The sequence below is a fragment of the Anguilla anguilla genome, chromosome 13 (assembly GCF_013347855.1).
Source record: "Anguilla anguilla isolate fAngAng1 chromosome 13, fAngAng1.pri, whole genome shotgun sequence".
NCBI classification, from domain to species: domain Eukaryota; kingdom Metazoa; phylum Chordata; class Actinopteri; order Anguilliformes; family Anguillidae; genus Anguilla; species Anguilla anguilla.
The window spans coordinates 2,425,001-2,440,567 of record NC_049213.1 but is presented as its reverse complement, the minus strand read 5'-3'; the positions used below and the strand labels follow the sequence as shown (position 1 = coordinate 2,440,567).

Genomic DNA, 15,567 nt, shown 5'->3' with positions numbered 1-15,567 from the left:
ACCTTTTCACCAAAAGGCCAAGGGCAAGGATGCATCAGCATGCCTGTTTGATGTCATCGCTCCCGGTGTGAAACGCAGCTGGGAATCTGATTCACGTCTTCAGCGACTTGCAGTGATTATACGAGGACCTGGTGTGATGTCACTCAGACGTGCTGGACGTGAGCACCGCTGTGAGCTCTGCTGGCCAGCGCCGCCCCCCCCCGCGGCCGAGCCCCTTCCCCACGTCTCTGAGAACCCCCCCGCTGAAACCCGCGGGGCTCGTTTTAACCAGAAACACCGTGCAGGTGACATCACATCCTTCTGCGTTTCCATGCCGACAAAAAAGGTTAGGCAGTGCTCCAAAACTAGCCCAGGCATAGATGTGATTACAAAAAACGTCTCTGTCCCCAGCACCCAAACACTGACTGACAGTACATTACAGATATTTTTCAGATGTTCTTATCCAGAGCGACTTACATGGCTTTTGTATTTTTACCTAGCATCCATTTGTTTTATACAGCTGGGTGTACACTGAAGAAATCCAGTACCTTGCTTAAGGGTATAGTGGCAGTGTCTCATGTGGGATTCGAACCGGCAAACCTCAGATTACTGACAGCTGTTGTCAGTGAGAGATGAACTTCTGCTCTGATCAATGTCAGGTGACCTGCAGTACTGCGGGACCCCATAGGGAGGAGCTAGTCGCTGGCGTTTACCACACCTGTGCACGCTTCGCTCAGTAGATTGGATGGTTGTGACGTTGAGGAAGAGGAACGGTCACATGATACTCATGATATTTCTGGGTTACAAACTGAGTAACATTCACCTGATGTGTCCAATACAGCTTTAATCCAGAAGCCTTCACATCCATGATTGTCCGTTCTGCGATTGGACAGCTGTCTGATTGACAGCTTACGGAGTGAGGGGGAGCATGTGCTTGGTTATCTTATTAAGGCAAGTGCATGTCAATGTGAATGTGCTTGCACATGTTCAATCAGGTGCACACACACAGTATTCCTATCATTCTACTTTGTCTCTGATGAGTGATTGTTTAGAAGTGGGAAACCTATGGAAGAGCAGAAAAGGGATCTGGGTTCTAGAAGGGATCTAGAACTGGGATCTGGGTTCCGGAATCAAGAATCATCTTGATCTGAAAAGAAATGTGGTTCTCCTCACCTTCCAAACAAAAGGGTTCACCTTTGGATGGATATCAGCCACTCAGAGTGGGCAAAGATGGCTTCCCCTGACCCGCAGATGCACCTGTTTGTTGAGAGCTGGTGTACTGCTACCATAGTTTGACAGACCACACACTGTAGGTCAAACGGCTGGTTCTTGTTGAACTGAATCCCTAGAGTGCAAGTTACACAGTGTGTGGGTGTGTGTCCTGTTTCCTTCTTATTTACTTGTCACCTTGCGCCTGCAAAGACACAAAGTGCACATGATTCACTGAACATCGAACAGGGAGTCATGCGACCAATTTCCTCAAAATTTGAAGGGATAGCAGCAGTGTTGGAAAACTGACCCTGGATCAGTTTCTGTAGACAGAAATCACATGCAGACACCAGGCTATGTGAGATAAACTGTCAGTTAGCTTTTGATGGGTTTCTAACCGACCAAGTTCAGTAAGTCAGACAGTTAGTTAATTATCTCTCAGTCATCTGTAAGTCAGTTACTTGTGAGCCAATCAGATGTCTACAAGTCAGTCTGTATGTCAGCTATCTCTGACAGTTCATTACCTGTAAGTCAGTCAGGTACCTATAAATCAGTCACCTGTTAGTCTGTCAGATATCTGTCAGTCAGTCAGTCACCTGTGAGGCGATCAGTCAGTCTATTAAAGAGGTAATCACGTGTCACTCACTCACTCAGACATGTAAAAACCACTGTTTAGCACCCTTACGCCAGTGAGCACGGCTGCAGCTCTGCAAAGCTTTTAAACTATGGGGCCTGGCCTGCCTTCTCTCCTCCCTGCCTCTTTCCCTCCCTCTCCCTCTCTCTCTCCTTCCTCCCTCTCTCTCTCTCTCCCTGCTTTTCCCAGTGTTCACTATTGTCAATTCCGCTCTGCCTCTTAATTTCTCTGTGTTGGAGGTGAATGAGTTTGGCGAATGGCGTTCCCCGCAGAGCTCGGTATAACTGGCTTCAGCCGGTGGGAGAGCTGCGGTAAACACGGGTCTGCACACGCTCCGTCACGCCGGGTTATCAGGCTACCAAAATAAAAGCGTAATTCATTAGTGCGCCATCTGTGTCCTCGTCTGCCCTTAAACACTAAATAAATAATTAACACTGAAATTCATCAAACGACCGTTTGACAAATTGTAATGAAACATAGGCTATCCGTTTGTGATAATTAGCCTATTTCAAGCCAGCTTACATTTAAGAAACCTTTCAAGAGACCATTAACATTGGTCTTTAGAATCATAAACAGGCCGTAAACAGTGGATGGTCGCTTTGATCGATACCGGCCACTCAAAGTCTTTGATTTTCCCTTCACATTAATCACTATCGAACGGTTCGCTCTGGTACATAGCAGTCTGGAATCGCACCCTCTGGTTCGTTCATCAACAGAGAGAAAATTTCAGCTGAAATAAGGACTCTCCTGCTCCATGATGAAGATCGTCGAACATTAAGTTTCCTTGTCACGTGCAGCAGGCCACTGAAATAATGAATTAATAATATTTCTTTAGGAATTTCAATCAGTTTCAACATGTGATACGTTGGACTGAGCTCATCATTCGTTTGCTGCACTGCAGCCTCAGTAGATTCACCGACAGGTCCAGACTCATTTCGGGAGGTTGTAAGTGTGGAAGAGTTGCCCCGTGCAGAGGCGATGTCCTTGAGTATCTGACGTTGGTGTAATGGTGCTGCATGCGCAGTGCGGTAGGCCTGCTGCATGTTATGATGTCTTAGCGTTTGCTGTGCTCGCTCGTGCTTGTTTACGTGCGTAAATGCAAAGAAAAACATCCCAGCTTCACATTAACGAGGTGTCTCACCAGACAGAGAGCAGTATTGCCAGAGTAACAATAATATTATTCAGTGTTCGTTCGTTCGTTAAGTCTTCACTGCTTCATTCTCAAGTGACTTCGACATGGTAAACAAACAATATAGAGCACACCTCTAGAGAATGAAATAGCGTGTGTGTGCACGTGCATGCGTGTGTGCACGTGCAGTGTGTGTGCACGTGCATGCGTGTGCATTGCCAAATACTTGCGTGTGTGTGTGTGCGTGACTGTGTGAGTGAATGTGCGTGTAGCACTGTAGAGAGATAACAGCAGGCTCCTCAGTAATCACAGAAAAGCTTCTTCCCACATATGAATTCCCCTCTGCTGTGGAAATGCCTTATCACACCCCATACAGAAGTAATCACATTTTGAGTTCATTGTAGGAATTGCAATAGGACAGAGGTCAATTACAGTAAGGGAGACAGTATTATTGCTTCTCACAATAACTGCATTCTGCTATCTCCATTTATTTTCTTTGTGTGTGTACGTATGTGTGTGTGTGCATGTATGCGTGCGTGTGTGTGTGTGTGCGTCTATGAGTGTGTATGTGTGAGAGTGTGTGCATGCGTGCGTGTGTATTTGTGTGTGTATATGAGTGTGTGCGTGTATGTGTCTGTAAGAGGTCCTCGTTAGGCCAGTAGAGATGGGGTGTGTGTGTGTGTGTGTGTATAAGAGGTCCTCGTTAGGCCAGTAGAGATGGGGTGTGTGTGTGTGTGTGTATATGTGTGTGTAAAAGGTCCTCATTAGGCCAGTAGAGATGGGGTGTGTGTGAGTATGTGTGTGTGTGTGTGTAAGAGGTCCTCGTTAGGCCAGTAGAAATGGGGTGTGTTTGTGTGTAAGAGATACTTGTTAGGCCAGTAGAGATGGGGTGTGTGTGTATGTGTGTGTGTAAGAGGTCCTCGTTAGGCCAGTAGAGATGGGGTGTGTGTGTATGTGTGTGTGTAAGAGGTCCTCATTAGGCCAGTAGAGATTGGGTGTGTGTGTATGTGTGTGTGTAAGAGGTCCTCGTTAGGCCAGTAGAGATGGGGTGTGTGTGTATGTGTGTGTCAAGAGGTCATCGTTAGACCAGTAGAGATGGGGTGTGTGTGTATATGTGTTTAAGAGATACTTGTTAGGCCAGTAGAGATGGGGTGTGTGTGTATGTGTGTGTGTAAGAGGTCCTCGTTAGGCCAGTAGAGATGGGGTGTGTGTGTGTGTGTGTGTGTAAGAGGTCCTCATTAGACCAGTAGAGATGGGGTGTGTGTGTCTGTGTGTGTGTAAGAGGTCCTCGTTAGGCCAGTAGAGATGGGGTGTGTGTGTATATGTGTTTAAGAGGTCCTTGTTAGGCCAGTAGAGATGGGGTGTGTGTGTGTGTAAGAGGTCCTTGTTAGGCCAGTAGAGATGGGGTGTGTGTGTGTGTAAGAGGTCCTCGCTAGACCAGTAGAGATGGGGTGTGTGTGTGTGTAAGAGGTCCTCGCTAGACCAGTAGAGATGGGGTGGTAGGAAAGCAGACAGACTGCTGCTGATCTGGGATGCGTCTCACGTGGAGCCAGATAACAATCTCCTCTGTGGGCCCTCCTCCACTGTGTGCCTCTCCCAATCCCCCTTTACTGCAGAGAGAGAGAGAGGGAGAGGGGGAGGGGGAGGGGGAGAGGAGGGGAGAGAGAGACAGGGGAGAGGGAAAGAGAGGAGGGGAGAGAGAGAGAAAGGGAGAGGGAGAGGGATAATGGGGGAGAGGGAGAGAGAATGAGGGAGAGGGGGAGAGGAGGGGAGAGAGAAAGAAGGGGGAAGAAAAAAGAAATAGAGGTTCAGTGATACAGGAAGGGAAAGCTGAAAAGAAATAATCCAGTCTAGCAGTGAATACATATGAAATTACTGTGTGTGTGTACACGTGCATGTGTGTGACTGTGTGTGTATGCGTGTGTATGTGTGTGTGTGTGTGTGTGTGTGTATGTGTGTGTTGTGCGTGTGTGTGTGCATGTGTGTGCATGTGTGTGTATGTGTGTGTATGTGTTTGTGAGTACATAGTACAAAGTGATTAAAAAGAAAAAACTGCCAACATGTCTGCTAACAGACGGTAAATAGATGCAGTAAAAATTAGACATTGAGGCAGTACTGCAAATGACTGCAATACACAGAGCAGACATACTGCACTAAACCACACACTCTATACCACACTCTATGCCACATACTCTATACCACACTGTATATTACACACACTATCACACACTTATACCACACACAATATATCACACACACACACGCAGTCCCGTACTGCTATTCTTATGAGGACTTCTCATTGACTACATTCATTCTGTAACCTCTAACCCTAACCCCAACCACTACATGCCTAACCTTAACCTAACTGCAACCCTAACCCCAACCCCAAACCCTAAAACAGCCTCTTGACCTTGTGGGGACCAGCAAAGGGTCCCCACAAAGATACATTTTCCTCATCTTTATATCCTTGTGAGGACATTTGGTTCCCACAAAGATAGTATTGCAAGTTCACACACACACACACACACACACACACACACACATACACACACACACAACACAGATGCATGCACACATACTCAACCCGCCTGTAAGTATGGAAATATTTGACCCATTGCTGTCCCAGGCGATGATTCCAGACATGGAGATGGGGGGTGTCTGTGACACACAGATCCGTGTGACCCCCCTCTCCCCTCCCCAAATCCCCGCTCGTGGCGAGGACCCTCTCTGCGTGACTTTGTCCTCTGTCTCCGGTGAGCTGTAATCACTCTGATTGCCACAGCTGTCAGTCAGCAGCCCAGCACTGAGTTAACTCCTCCCTCATCAGATCAGGGCCCAGCGGTCCAGAGCAGTGTGACATCACACGCCCCCCATCAGGGCCAGGACAGGAAGGAGGCAGCTGGAGGATTCCCCCCAAATTACATTATAAACCAGATTCCCCAGCCATTGGCTGAGATGGGGGGGGCTGGTGGTGCTACAGGCTAACAAGAGACAGCCATGGAGCTAAAGGTGCTACAGGCTAACGGGAGACAGTGTGCTCAGCCATGGGGCTGAAGTGCTACAGGCTAACGGGAGACAGCCATGGGGCTGATGGTGCTACAGGCTAATGAGAGACAGTGTGCTCAGCCATGGGGCTGATGTGCTACAGGCTAACGGGAGACAGCCATGGGGCTGATGGTGCTACAGGCTAATGAGAGACAGTGTGCTCAGCCATGGGGCTGATGTGCTACAGGCTAATGAGAGACAGTGTGCTCAGCCATGGGGCTGATGTGCTACAGGCTAACAGGAGACAGCCATGGGGCTGATGGTGCTACAGGCTAATGAGTGACAGTGTGCTCAGCCATGGGGCTGAAGGTGCTACAGGCTAACGGGAGACAGTGTGCTCAGCCATGGGGCTGAAGGTGCTACAGGCTAACGGGAGACAGCCATGGGGCTAAAGTGCTACAGGCTAATGAGAGACAGTGTGCTCAGCCATGGGGCTGAAGTGCTACAGGCTAATGAGAGACAGTGTGCTCAGCCATGGGGCTGATGGTGCTACATGGGAGACTGTGTGGAGGTGGATCTGCTACGAAGGGTAATTGCGGCATAGTATGCTAATCCATGCAGTGCTATCGATTACCCACATGCCATAGTCCCAGGGCTACAGGCTCAAGTAGCACTTACACAAGTACTTCAGCACTGCAGGCACTCATTCGAGATGATCTCCACTCTTCTCTGGATCATTTCACAAATGCCTTTATGTTTTATGCCATAATTTTATCATTTCTGTTTTCTAGTGACACACTGTTCATTCCTTTTGACACAAACACTTCATATCCCTGTATGTAACAGCAAATCCCTTCACAAATGCTGATGAAGACCATATTTTCTGTTCATTTTTTCTCGGATAATTTTTTTCTGTTCATGAGAGAATTTTAGTGTGAAACGAGTGCAGTACGGGTGTGCTTGCTACAGAAAGAGAGCTGGTCTACAAAGCGTCTGAGCTATTTTGAGGCAGCAGCATCCGGTGGGGGATTTTAAAGAGCGTGTTTAACTGAAGGAAAAGGATTTGAAAAGGAGGCTTTTGAGCAATTTTCTGTGTCTGAAGGCTTTGGAGTTTTGGAGTTCCCTCCAAATGCAAAAATAACAAGGACCACAGGCAGCACTACGTGCCTGCCAGTGACGTTCTTATTTCTTGAAAAACAAAAAAAAACGTAAAAAGAAATAAAAAACAGGACAATCAAAATGAGAAATGAACCAACTTGAACAATCAAAACAAAACCCAAACACAGGCTGCCTTCCTAGTCATCATAAAAAGATTTAGAAAAAAACCCCACAAAAACAACAGATGAACAAAAAGACATTTGCCTGGTCTCTCGCTTCAGGTTCCAAATGGGCAGCTGCTAATGTTATGGAAGTCAACAGACAAACACTGAGGGCCCTTTACCGAATAGAAATAAGGACAAGTTTTACATTCATCACCCAGCTGTTAGAAATTAGAATTACGCAATTTTTTTCACTCAAGATCAAGTGCAAAAAAATGGTTTAGTTCTAAAACTGCTTTCTAGATGCATCAGTATTTGAAATGTAAACATAAAAAGACCCCATTTGGCAGATGGGCCTTTGGGGACAGCTGACTCTTAACACAGATTCAGCTTATCAATCAGGAGGTGTCAGACCTTAAATAAATGTTTAGCTTTCATTTAAGTACACAGCGGCCCTTTACCAACTGCTTTGTGTCAAAGTGGAATTAGGGCCTGGGGTCGTTCATTTTCATATATTGCGTATTCAGCATTCACTGAAATGAACTAGCCTCAATGCGTTTGTGAATCAGAGCATTTAAGTAAAGTTGCTGATGCAAATCCAGACCTAAATGTTATAGGCATTTGAGGCAGGCTTGGGTGAGGCTTCACTTCCGTAAAAACCTGGTCAGTAGCTAGAATGTGGTTTTATGTAGGGTCCCACTAAGAGAGCCAACACATAAAGTTGTGTTTGTAACTGGATTATGATAATTGATTGGATAATGTATGGATAATATTATAATGGATTGGATAATGAACGGATAATATGATAATGGTTGGATAATGAATGGATAATATGAAAATGGTTGGATAATGAATGGATAATATGATAATGGATTGGGTAATGGATGGCTAATATGATAATAGGTTTTATAATGGATGGATAATATGGTAATGGATTGCATTTGTATTGCACTTTTCATCTCTTGATACATCTGTTTTTATTGGCTAGATGAATAATGAAAAACCCAACTAAATCATACTGTTTTAAGGACATTTGGGAACATTCCGGTTAGGTGATTATAACAAAAATATTTCCTGGTCTTGTATGTTTTTTTGGGACATTCTGGAAACCAAAAACTGTGCAAAAGTTGTACTTAAGAACACAAAACACTCAGAGACAGCCATATATGCCTGTCTCAGACTATCCAGTCCTGTCTCCCAGTTGCTTGGGGACAGTACTGAGACTGCAGTGTGTGAAATTTTTTTGCTGTGGATGCTTTCTTCAGAGGTCTGTCGAAAAGCAGCAGGAGATTTATGTGCTGCAGAAACCTGCTGTTGTCCTCATTAAGGATTTGCTTCCATCCATGCGTTTACCTACATCCATCAGGCCTTAGTCACAGGGCCAGCATTTCACCTCAACTGACCTGCTGTAGGTTACGGTTAGCGGTATTTCCACACAACCGTCGGTCTGACACGGTTTACGGTTAGCGGTATTTCCACACAACCGTCGCCGTGGTAAGGTTTACGGTTAGTAGTATTTCCACACAACTGTTGCTGTGGTAAGGTTACGTTTAGCGATTTTTTCACGCCACTGTAAAGTAGCTCAGTTTCCGTGCTATACTACTTGTGTTTTATTGTATGCCTGATTTAATGAAATGTGGCTTTAATCCTCGGCAATACTTCTAAAAGTGGACAAAATCTTTGAATTAAACATTACTTAAGTTGTGCATTTAATTTTTGTGTGTGGTTATAATGTGATTACACCGCTTTAGGCCTTGATTACTTCCATCTCCTGCAAATGGTTTAATCTACAAATGTTCCGAGATGTGCTTTTGACACAGCTTTCCACAATCCCTGCAAAAATCCTTTCAGAAATGCGTTCTGGTTGTCTGTGGTGCGAGGCATCGCAGTTCTCTCTCGAGTGTTGGAACCTCAGACAGATTCAGCTCTCAGTTATCATGGAATCTGCATATTATAATCATTCGCTATCTTTATCATCTCGTTATCTTTATCTGTTCTTTGATCTTTTCTGCAGTGTGAGGAAGGTGATATCAGTTTTATTAAATGCAAACTTTCAGTGACCCCCCCTTTGGGAAGCTGAAATGGCGTCCCCCCGCCCTTTTCCCTCGTCGTCTCCCCCCCGTTTGACCTCTGGGATTAGGACAGCCAGTTCTGTTCCTCTGGAGTCCAGCGCCAGAGGCGCTGCAATCTCCCTGTTTGTGCTGGGTGACCGAGTCTGGATGGAGCTCGCGACCGAGCCGCCCTCCCCAGGGCTGGGTGGAGCTCGCGACCGAGGCTCTCTCCCCAGGGCTGGGTGGAGCTCGTGACCGAGGCTCTCTCCCCAGGGCTGGGTGGAGCTCGCGACCGAGCCGTCCTCCCCAGGGCTGGGTGGAGCTCGCGACCGAGCCGCCCTCCCCAGGGCTGGGTGGAGCTCGCGACCGAGGCTCTCTCCCCAGGGCTGGGTGGAGCTCGCGCCGGAGCCGTCCTCCCCAGGGCTGGGTGGAGCTCGTGACCGAGGCTCTCTCCCCAGGGCTGGGTGGAGCTCGCGCCGGAGCCGTCCTCCCCAGGGCTGGGTGGAGCTCGCGACCGAGGCTCTCTCCCCAGGGCTGGGTGGAGCTCGCGACCGAGGCTCTCTCCCCAGGGCTGGGTGGAGCTTGTGACCGAGCCGCCCTCCCCAGGGCTGGGTGGAGCTCGCGCCTGAGCCTCTCTCCCCCGGGCTGGGTGGAGCTCGCGACCGAGCCGCCCTCCCCAGGGCTGGGTGGAGCTCGCGACCGAGCCGCCCTCCCCAGGGCTGGGTGGAGCTCGTGACCGAGGCTCTCTCCCCAGGGCTGGGTGGAGCTCGCGCCGGAGCCGTCCTCCCCAGGGCTGGGTGGAGCTCGTGACCGAGCCGTCCTCCCCAGGGCTGGGTGGAGCTTGCGACCGAGCCTCTCTCCCCAGGGCTGGGTGGAGCTCGCGACCGAGCCGCCCTCCCCAGGGCTGGGTGGAGCTCGCGACCGAGCCGCCCTCCCCAGGGCTGGGTGGAGCTCCAAAGCTGTCAGGAGGAGGAGATCGCATTTGAGGGTGGGGTGGGACTGAGGGAAACAGGGAACGGGGACCAACAAGGGGGGCAGGGAAGGGGGACCAAGGGGGACGGGGCCTGGGGTGGGACCGAGGGGGTATATTGTGTATTCATTCACAATATGGTATACTGTGTGTTATTCTTCTTATTATGATGATGTATGATGTAGTCTGTATGTACTCAGTATTTGGTTCTTGGTCAGTGTAGCAAACAGTACAGTGCTTCAGTGATGCTACATCTATATTTTCTGGTCTGGGATTATTGTTAGCCTCGTCTGGCATTATTATTCATGAAAATCAGGTTAATGCAGTAATGCTTAAGTCACTCTGCTTAAGAGAATCTGCTAAATGAATCTGACGTAACCCATGTTAATGTGTTAGAATTTTAGAATCTGACTGACTGGGATGGTTCGGTTGGTAAGGCTGGGGTTCAAGGACGGAATGCTACTGATTTTAGGTATGGGGGGGGGGGGGAGGTTTAGACCAGTTTTAGACTAGTTGTAGTTTTGTTTTAGTTTTCAGGTTTTCCACTTGTGCCCCCCCCGCCCCTCCAGCCACCCTCCCTCGCCGCCCCCCACCCCCGCGGCCCCCCCCCCCCCACCCGCGGTGCAGTTACCTCATTAAGCCTGTTGTTCTCTGCCTCAAAAACGAATCCGGCTCCCTCCCACACTCACCTCTCTTTCAATTCCGCCCCTGGATCCCCGTTGTTAAAACTTCCCCCGTTAAGACTGACTGAAGACAAACAGCGGGGCGCGGAGCACTCCCTCGGTATTCTGAGGAGAACGATCGAAACTCTGCGTCTCTGGGAAGGGTGGACTCCACCGTCTCCCGCAGAACCGATCCCTCTCCACTCAGACGAGCGCTTCGGGATTTAAGACTTGTGTCTTTTCAACAATTGAGTTCGAACCTTTGTTTTTGTCGTCGTCATCGTCTTAAGCATCTTCACGCCTGCCGGGCCGTCCAGTTTTTATAGACGGGGCAGCTGAAATTGGGCCTTGAACACTGAAGGCTGAGGGTGTTTTCTATTGCCTCAGACCAAAATCGGAGGTTTCTCCGCTGAAGTTCTGGACGGTGGAGAGAGACTGTTTATATCATCACACTCACTGTCTCATTTCTACAAACGAAATGCACCACCCACACAACCACACGCCAAGGTCATCATAACACATCCTGCAGTTCCCCCCATCCTAGCCTCGCGAGCCAGTCTCTTTTTTCACTTCCTTCAACAGAGCCTGGCCGATGTCTTGACGTTCCAGGCATAAACGAAGGAGGCAACCATAGTTGTATTTTTCCAACCAATCAGAGTGTTTTGGCCAGGCGTGGTCTGAAACATGCACCGGAAAACATTACCGGAGGCAAACTTTTCCACAGACCCGCATCAGTTCGCCACTATTTGAGGAAAATGATTGTATTGATTGTAACAGGCAAACAATCAAAACCATTGCTTCTTCTGGCCATTTTTCTGGGTATCTGGGTAGGCCACGCTTGAAAAATTAAACTTTTGCCAAACCTGTAGGCAAGCAAGCAGCATCTCTGTTCGATAACAGCAAATCCAAACATACGCGCTGAAGGTCCTTCAACGAAGTCACGCCATGTATTTGGCAAGTGATATAACAGAATTATATTCTTCTTCGAATTTGTCCATAATTCTGTTTTTAGCAGATAACTTTGGTTAGCTCGATAGCTTTGTCCGTTTCGCTGGTGTGTTTAAGTCGGGACTTGGATTGCAGCACACACGGAACAGAGGGAGTGTCGGGGGGGAGGGAGAACTGGCACACTGAGACAGACAGTTTGATTAACCAATAGGGAAGCTGCCGCTGGCTCCCAGTGGCAGAGGCTCCTCCCTTTCCCCCCAGAAAGTACATGCGTTCATCCAGTCTACCCCCATCCTGACTCCCCCCACTCAACCATCATGGAGTCTAAAGTCACTACTGCAGTAGCATCATTGGCCACTGCATTCCATGTGGCAGACACCAAGCTGGAGAAGTTCACATATCACACACTTACAAAATCAAAACATGTTGAAAATGGCAGCAACAGCACTGAGACTCCTCTGTTCCTCTTTACCACAACAGAGAAACTGCTGCCTTTTATATCACACTGACACCTTTACAATCATATTTTTCACATCGCCTTTACCCAACTCTTAATAAATATAAAAAAAGTATTTTGATTGCTCAAGTGTAGTATAATAGGTAAGGAACTGGGCTCGTAACCTGAAGGTTTCAGGTTTGATTCCCAGGTAGGACACTGCCGTTGTACCCTTGAGCAATATACTTAACCTGCGTTGCTTCAGTATATATCCAGCTGTATAAATGTTTACTGTGTAAATATATAAAAAAAAGGAAATTATACTCTGCATAAGAGCGTCTGCTAAATGCTAGTAAAGTAATGAGACTTCAGTCCCCTGAGGTGAGGACACTGATGTTCGTGACAGGAGGTGATGTCATGCCGGCCCTGGAGCGGGAACAGGAGCCGAGTCTGTGGCTTTGATATGGCGTGCAGACGGTCAGCGTCGCTATTTCAGAACCCAGACTGGACCGGCTCCCGGCCCATCAGCGCCAGGCCTGTGAGTCAGCCAAGCTCGCCGCGGGGAGCGTGGCTGAGGACGAGGACCACCCTCTGCTGAAGGTGACCTCAGCCCCAGAGCTGGGAAAGGCCTTTCATCAGGCTCCCTAAGGAGCGGCTCGGAGTCTCCAGCTCAGCAAGCCCTCCCTCTGCTCCATGCTGAAAAGCTCATGGTTTCAGAGAGCTCTCTCACTGCACCATGCTAACGGGCTGGCTCACGGTTTCAGAGAGCTCTCCCGCTGTTCCATGCTAAAAAGCTCATGGTTTCAGAGAGCTCTCCCTCTGTACCATGCTAAAAAGCCCATGGTTTCAGAGAGCTCTCCCTCTGTACCATGCTAAAAAGCTCATGGTTTCAGAGAGCTCTCCCTCTGTACCATGCTAAAAAGCTCATGGTTACAGAGAGCTCTCCCTCTGTACCATGCTAAAAAGCTCATGGTTTCAGAGAGCTCTCCCTCTGTACCATGCTAAAAAGCTCATGGTTTCAGAGAGCTCTCCCTCTGTACCATGCTAAAAAGCTCATGGTTTCAGAGAGCTCTCCCTCTGTACCATGCTAAAAAGCTCATGGTTTCATAGAGCTCTCCCTCTGTACCATGCTAAAAAGCTCATGGTTTCAGAGAGCTCTCCCTCTGTACCATGCTAAAAAGCTCATGGTTTCAGAGAGCTCTCCCTCTGTACCATGCTAAAAAGCTCATGGTTTCAGAGAGCTCTCCCTCTGTACCATGCTAAAAAGCTCATGGTTTCAGAGAGCTCTCCCTCTGTACCATGCTAAAAAGCTCATGGTTTCAGAGAGCTCTCCCTCTGTATCATGCTAACGGGCTGGCTCACGGTTTCATAGAGCTCTCTCACTGCACCATGCTAACGGGCTGGCTCACGGTTTCATAGAGCTCTCTCACTGCACCATGCTAACGGGCTGGCTCACGGTTTCATAGAGCTCTCTCGCTGCACTATGCTAACGGGCTGGCTCACACACGGGCTGGCGCACGGTTTCAGAGAGCTCTGCCTCTGCACCATGCTAACAGGCTGGCTCACGGTTTCAGAGAGCTCTGCCTCTGCACCATGCTAACAGGCTGGCTCACGGTTTCAGAGAGCTCTCCCTCTGCACCATGCTAACGGGCTGGCTCACGGTTTCAGAGAGCTCTCTCACTGCTCCACTGTTTCACACCCAAGTCCATTTGGTGCCGCGACTTGGGCAAGGACACAGACGCTTTACCCACAGATTGAGGTTTCTGCAGGAGTAGAGAGGGGAGTATTCCAGAGTTCGGAAGCACAAGTGATCATGTAAACATTCTATGTGACAGCGATATTACCCAGTCAAAAGAGTATGAACAGTTTCCATGAAACAGTCCTGGCAACTTTTAGCTCAGGAACATTTTTTATTTTTATTTTTTGCCTTGTGCAGTACAAGGGTTCAATACCTAAAGAACACTGTTATACACCACTGTACTTTAGCGATTAGTAGTTTAGCATTTGTATTTTAGCTGTTTCACAAATCACTGCAAAACTTTATGACTTTACATGCCATACATTTCCCAGTTCTTTCTCAGTAAATTTCTCAATTCTTTTTCTGGCTCAGAACTGCTGAATGAGGAGCTGTCCTTCCTTCTAGAGGAAGTGTGCTGATGATTCATCGTCGAGTGTAGGTGGAGCTCCCATTGGCGGTTGTGGCTTGGGCCCAGTCAGCCACTGACCTATACCATAATGATGCGGGCTAAAATTAGCTAGAGTCAGTGAGATTGCAGGGAACTTCCCCTTCCAGATGCATGCGAGAGAGAGAGAGAGAGACAGAGAGAGGGAGAGAGAAAAAGAAGGAGAGAGAGAGAGAGAGAGTATCTGGGGTCAAGACTGCTCAAGGTAATGACCAGCTCTTCTTCCACAGCATAACCACAAAGCGCTGGGCGCATTTGAAGGTCACATCGTTAGCCTCAACGCAGTGTTTATATTTGAATTTTTCGTCTGCACCGGCGGCTGTTGTTTGGCCAGACGAAGGAACCCCTTTTGGCCCCTCTCTCCTTTTGGCCGGCGGTATGTCGGGGCGATTAGGTTGATGTGCCTTGGTGACAGGAACGGTAACGAGTTTTGGCGGCGAGGCGGCGTTGCGTTTGGGCCGTACGGTACACCCCGTGGGCCTCGGGGGGGGGGGGGGGGGGCGCATTACTAGCTCCCACAGGCCTGCTTACGGGTGTCCCCCCGATGCGGCCGGTCTGAGGGTCGGTCCTCGTGTTCCTCCGTATTGGCGCATCTGAGCGTGTGGCGAAGCGTGGGACCCGAGCCCTCGAAACGAAATGACGTGCGGGCGCTTGGCCCTCGTTCGGTCTCACCCCGAGACTCTGACTGGGGCGGAGGGCGGGGTCGCCAGGCCTTCTCGGGGTTCGAGTGTGTCTCACAGAGGCACGCTTTTAGAAAGGAGAGATCGTAAATCTGTGTGATGTCACGGCTCAGTGAGTAGACTTGCAGGGGATAATGACAGATTCTGAAGCACAGGGTCCGCATGTATAATTTGTGGTAACCTTGTGGTCTGTGCCATTTTTGGATTTTATTTTGCTGCCTGATGTAGGGTTTTCCTTTAGATTGCTAGGGAAAATAAGCAGTAAAAGACATTCCATATGCACACACATGCATGCAAAGGCACACATACACACGTACACGCCCACACAAACTCAGCGTTGGATTGTAACCACATTGTTTTTTTGCCAGTTCAAAATGGAAAGAAATATCCAATCTCAGGAATATGGGAACCATTTGGTGCAAGGAGTCTTCTCATTTTGGAT

General features: G+C 48.6%; 1 protein-coding gene across 3 annotated transcripts in view; it reads left to right on the top strand.

The window, feature by feature from the left end:
• The window catches only part of LOC118211947 (zinc finger protein 385A-like), a 128,388-nt gene that overhangs the window by 51,757 nt on the left and 61,064 nt on the right, over positions 1 to 15,567 (top strand). The window contains exon 1 of one of the 3 annotated variants that reach the window (XM_035389537.1): positions 14,629 to 14,650. The exons of the other annotated variants lie outside the window; for them this stretch is intronic. The gene's annotated coding sequence lies outside the window, so the exon portion shown is untranslated. Of the gene's footprint in view, positions 1 to 14,628; positions 14,651 to 15,567 lie in introns of those variants that run through there. 3 annotated transcript variants of the gene reach the window in all.